Below are 6,000 nucleotides of genomic sequence, written 5' to 3'. Positions count from 1 at the left end.
GGCTTTTCTGGAAATGCTGCAATATTGGATCAAGAGGCAGGGAAGAAGCAGTCAGAAATTTCTAGTATGTGAGAAATGCACTTCTCTAGAATTTCAGGGCCTCTTGTGAGCTTGAAATCTCTCTAAGAGAGATATGGATTAGGATTGAGAAGATTCATTTCATGGAGCTGTTTTGTGAATGACTGTGGCACCATCACACTTGGTCCTTAAACTGATTATAATTAAAATAAAATTTAATATTTTGTTCTTCAATCTAACTGCTATTATTGCATTTTAATTGTTTATTATTTGCTTGAGTTTGTGGTGAAATGAGACCAGATCAAAGATTCTATTTTAATTCTAGAAATATTTTGGACATGGGACTCAGGAAGAGTGAGAAAAGGACAGGTTTCCTCGCAAAAATTAAAGCAAAGGAGAGAAACTCTTGAAGGAAGGGTGAGACTCGCATTTTGTGAAAAGGTACTTTATCACTACTAGTTGATTTCTTTGTAACTGGTACTAAAATTAGGAAGAGTTTGCAGAATTCCTCAAGAAAAATCATGTCTGCACTGGATCATTAATTCCCAGTTCTTGTTACTTATTTCCACTGCAAATAATGATAAAAGGTATGGATAAAAAGACCCAGGCACCAAATGATAATAAGATCAACTGACACCCTGAAGAAGCTGTGTGCCCTTGTCATTAGCCTCTTTGACCAGAGGACAGAGAATTGAAAGAGGTAGGAGAAGAAGGGATTATCCTGAGAGCAGAGCTCCTGGAGACCAAGAGAGGTGACTGACACTTACTTCTTCAGGCCAACCTGGTCTCGCAGAAGGAGATAGTAGTTAGAACCCATTAATGTGACAGAAAACTGAAGTGGTTCAGTGAGAACAGATAGGGATGACAGGCCTCTGTTGATCCTGGCATTTTGTCTCCTGGTGTCCACCAGTGAGTACCAGTGTGTACCTACGATGGGAACACAGGAAATGACACAGACACAGAACTTTGCCCTTCATCCAGATAGATCGTTACACCTTTGGGAGGCTCTTTTCTCTATTCTCACTGTTGAGTGTTTGTGGGGAGGGAATAGAGGCAGCATGAGGTAGAAAATAAATGCTTCTCTGACCTGACAGTGATGAGATATCTCAATCATTAATGCTGCTTTTTAAACTAAAGCTACATGTTAAAGTATCTTTGTCTAACTATAAGTATTATCTCTTTAGAGTCATAGAGAATATCTTCTGGAATGAAGATCACTTAGCCAAACTCACATGCCACCCCTGCAAGTTTTTTTTAATGACAAAGACTGTGTCTGTTGTCCTGAACAAGTTCTAGTGGAATTGTTTTTGAGAATAAAAGCATTCAAAGTAATGAATTAAAAAAAATTGGGGATGGGAGAGATGGGATAGTTGGTACGGTTTTTCTCTGTGAGAAGATTTAGCCCAAATATAATTTAAAGAATAAGGAATTTTGGTCAAAGGGGTGTTCCATTTCATTACAACACCATCCAATCATTCTATTTCTTTTGTAAATGATCTAAGGAGGAGGCAGAGATACCTTATAGACTAATATTTTTCACCCTCCTCTACACTAATTGTCACAGAGTTCTTGCCTCTTCCATAAACCAACTAGAGATTGAGAAAAAATATGAGAATATTCAGACAACTTATTGTCTCAGAATTAGTTAGATAAATTTCCTCTCATTATTACTACCAGGAGGAGCAAAGATGACAGAAAGGGGTCAGAAGAGAGACAAAAGATCAAAGTAAAGAAGACTAAAGGTACTGCCAGCTCCTGACCACTCTAAAGCCTGGCCAGCTCCACAGGAGTGCCCGGAAATCCTCTCCACTCAAAACTTTCTGCTTCCATTGTGGCAAACTTGGTTGCCAGAAAGGCGAGTGTCCTTAATGACCCAAGAAGCCTTGGATCTCACAAAGGAGTGTGACAAGATGGGCCACTGGACAAGGGACCATACAAAGCCCAAAGGAGACTGTCCAGACCCTTCCACCTTTCTCTTGACCAAGACAGCTGCAAGCTCCCATCCTTCCATTCCAACTGAAGCTATGGGAGTCTGATAATCTTGGACTCCATGACGGCAAGCCAGACCAAGTCACAGAGCTGCCTCTTTAGCCTTACTGTCCTTCCACAACCCCTTTTCCTTCTCTCTCATTCTAATGGAGAGTGTGAGGCTTAGTGTAAGGGAGAGAAACCCTGAACCCAAGTGGAGGGCAGTGGACACACTAATCAAGGGCGAAGTATCTTTTTTCTGGCCATTATTTCCTTTGAGGTACAGAAGTTCTGAGTTTGACGTAATCCCATTTGTTTATCTTTGCTTCTGTTTGCTTTGCCGTTGGCATTGGATCCTTAAAGTGAACTCTAGCTTCGAAGTAGTACACAGTTTTACCTATTTTTCTCAATATAACTTATGGATTTGGGTCAGATATAGACGTCTTTAACCCATTTTGATTTGAGTTTCATGCATGGTGTTAGGAAAGTGTATACTTATTATTATTTTTATTGTTATTATTTTGACTGTAACTGACTAGTTTTTCAATAACCACTTGTTGAAGAAACATTCCCTCCTCCATTTCTTATTTTTTGTTTCCTTATTGAAGATAAATTTTCCATATTTCTGACGATCTCTCTCTCTGGATTCTAATTTCTATTAAATTGATCTGAGAATCTGTTCTTATTCCAGCACCGCACTGTTTTAACTATTACAGTTTTATAGAACCATATAAAATTGGGGAAATGATGCATTCCATTTCTATTTTTTTCTAGGATTGCTTTCGCTATTTGGTGAGGAATTTTCTAGTAATAGTGTGGCATTTTTTAGTTATAATGCTGCTTCTCCTTTTACTCATTTGATCAGGTCCTGTCATCGTCAATTCAAACAAGGTAAAAAATATATTTGACATGAGAAAGTACTTTTCAAAATATACCCAAATATATTTTTGATATGGGATTTCTTATAAAAAGTGTCAAAAATTATGTTAACAGAAGCTATTATGAATACTTGAAATTGTTTCATAATAGGAGTCGCAAGCCCAAGTGAATACATGAACTTTTTTTTTAGTACTGAATCAACATCCTAATTCAGTTTTACATTGATCTCCTCACTGGAAGTATCTCACCATAAATCAATTGTGACTATTACTGTCCCCTTCTCTGGTCAGTCCTAGGTCAGGACTCATGAGATTGGTCACTGTCTGCACTTATTCTCTCACAAGGATTCAGCTCACATTAGTGACCAACATGTCAGTCCTTTTGATGTTCTTTATGTAGAGGACAGAAATGGACATCCAAGCTCCCCCAGGATGAACCAGTCATCAAGGCAACCAGAGGGACAATGTCTCCTTTCAGGTCACCCTACCTGACCTGAGGGAATGAGAATTCAAAGAGCATCCAGGAGAACAGGTGGTCCTGATGCGAAAAGAGCTCATGGAGAATCAGAAGGTGACTCAGGCACCTCCAGAACTTCAGGGTGAATGGAAGAGGGAATGTTGGCAGCTCCAGGATGTAGTGAGGTGTGGAGCAAGGGGGATGGCCTAGTCTGTGGGCTACACAGACTGCTGGTCCCTTAGAATTCACCATGGAGGACCTCACACGCAGAGACAGGGGAACTGGGTCAGGAGCTCGACTATGTCCTGCCCCCAAGGTTTCAGATGCTTTTGGATCTGGGCATGTGCTTCAATTCCCACTGAGAGAGTTGGAGGGGAGGGGAGTAAAGAAAGGATAAAGCATAACAACATACGTTCCCTTCAACAGACAGTGCTAAGATGAAAAAGGAGGATCAACTGAAGTTACTAGAAAGGCACTTTCTCTCTAATCATAGGGCTCTTCCTTTGGAGACAGGAGAATCTCCTGTAGAAACTTTCATCAAATGCCAGTTACTTCCTCTGAAGGATGGTGTGGTCTGGGGAGAAGACACTCCCCTCCAATGAGCCCTGAGTGGTGACTATGGGGCCTTCCCGGGCACCTCATCCCTGAGCTACTGAGAGGAGACTTGGGTCTACTGAGAGTGAAAACAAAAGGCGAACAGAACAAGAAAGCAAAGTCCAGACCTGTCCTCCAGCCTCTCAACAAACACACACAGACACACACAAACACACACACACACACACACACACACACATACACAGAACAAAATGCAGCCTGGACTGTAGTACCTTCTCCACACAGCAGACAGCACAAGCTTCTTCCCTGATGTCTCCTCTGTTGCTGTGATTGTCTCAGGCCTGGCAAGGAAGTTCACTCCACTGGACTAAACCCAAAATCGAAACCACTGTGGGGGGTGGAGCCCTTTAGGAATGGGGCAGGAAATGAGAGAAGATGCCAGTGTGTTTCCTACTGAGCTTGCCCTCAAGTTAGGGGACAGGAACTTGAAGACTCTCTTGAGCAGTAAGAGGGAGGATAAGTCCTAACCAGGAAAATGTTCTGTGTCCTCAGTCTGAGTCTATGCAGGAACCACAGCTCAGCTCCCAGACTCTGATGTCAGATCTCTGCACTTTTGCCACAAAGGCCCAGGGGACTCCAGGAGAATTCCTGGTCAACTTGTCTTTGCTCTTCTAGGTCCCTGATTGTTTTATGCAGCCCAGGAGGATGTGGGGAAGTGGGTGTACCCAGGACAGGGCTCTGGCCATCAGGCACAGGCTCATTCCAGTCCCTCCCAGTGTCTCTGCTCTGTCTCCTTCCTTCACACTGTCCCTCTGCAGGATTCAGTGCTCAGGACAGCACAGGAACCACTTATGGCCAGAGGGAGTGATGTCAGCTGGGAGCCATGACTCTGTCCTATGGGGAAAAGGCTTTGGGCCCGCTGTGGGGCCACTAGTAGTTTAGCTCCAGTGGGGGGCACACCCCGAAGTAATCTGAGTTGACTCTGATGGTGCTATAAAGCCAGACAGTGAATTGGCATCAGCCACATCTGAGGCCAGAGCCTTGAACTCTTTTGCTTAGGTCTTTGTTATTAGATTTGGAAAAGAGTCTTCATGGTGTTGCCCTAGTGCCTGAGTCAGAAAACACTCTCACCAACAGTGAATGCGGATTCCTCTGTCACTACAGCCAGCCAGCAATATCCTCCCTCCAACCTTTTCTGATATGTGGCACTCTCAGTAGTGGGAGAAGATATTTTATTGTTGTTTTGATTTGCATTTGATAAAAGGTGACAAAGAACACTTCTTTCTAAGTATACTTGTTAGGGCAGGACTCTGGATCTCCAACCTCAAGCAAGTACCACGCAGGAATGCAATCAGCAAGGAGGTAGTTTATTGAGCTGGCTAGCCAGGGTCAAGAAGTCAGGCAAGACCTCAAACTTCTTCAAAGGGGATCTTATATAGGCCTTCACTGGCCATTACAGCAGAGCCCGAGCATTTCATGGGCGGCTAGAAGGTATCTCCTAACTCAGACATTTGGTTATCTTCTATGTTTACCTGGTTCCCTTTAATTTACAGCTCCTGGTGCCTACATTCAGGTGCAGCCTGAAAAGGAAAAAGTTACTAACAGAAGTATAGATAAGGAAGGGTCACAAATGGAGAGAGAAATTACATCCCAATAAGGAAAGGTCAACAAATGGAGACAGAATTTACATCCCAATTAAGAAGAGTCAACTAATGGTTTCACAGTTAAGGCTCTACTTGGAAGGGGGCAGGAAACAAAGAGTTACTAATTAGCAGAGTTTAGCTCTGGAATTTTCCTGGGGTCCCAAGGGACCTTACATGCTTATTCACCATGCATTTTCTTGAGGCTAATGTCTATTAATCTTCTTCCCCATTTTGAGAGGGATCATTTGTGGTTGTTGTAGTTGAGCTTTGTAAGTTCTTTATCATCTGGTTCTGCACTTAGGGATCCCACCTGGTGGGCTCAGGGGATTATATGGAGTGCTGGATATCAAACTTGGGTTGTTGGACTAGAGTGATAGTAAAAGAAGGTTTTAAAAGACAACTTGAACAAGGAACTTTTTAGAAAAAAATGGGTTCCAAAATGAGGCCCTCAGGAACTGGTCCCCTCAGGCATACTCTTATC

Source organism: Sorex fumeus, unplaced genomic scaffold (genome assembly GCF_029834395.1).
Source record: "Sorex fumeus unplaced genomic scaffold, SorFum_2.1 ptg000094l, whole genome shotgun sequence".
In the NCBI taxonomy this organism is placed as follows: domain Eukaryota; kingdom Metazoa; phylum Chordata; class Mammalia; order Eulipotyphla; family Soricidae; genus Sorex; species Sorex fumeus.
This window is presented reverse-complemented; position numbering follows the sequence as displayed.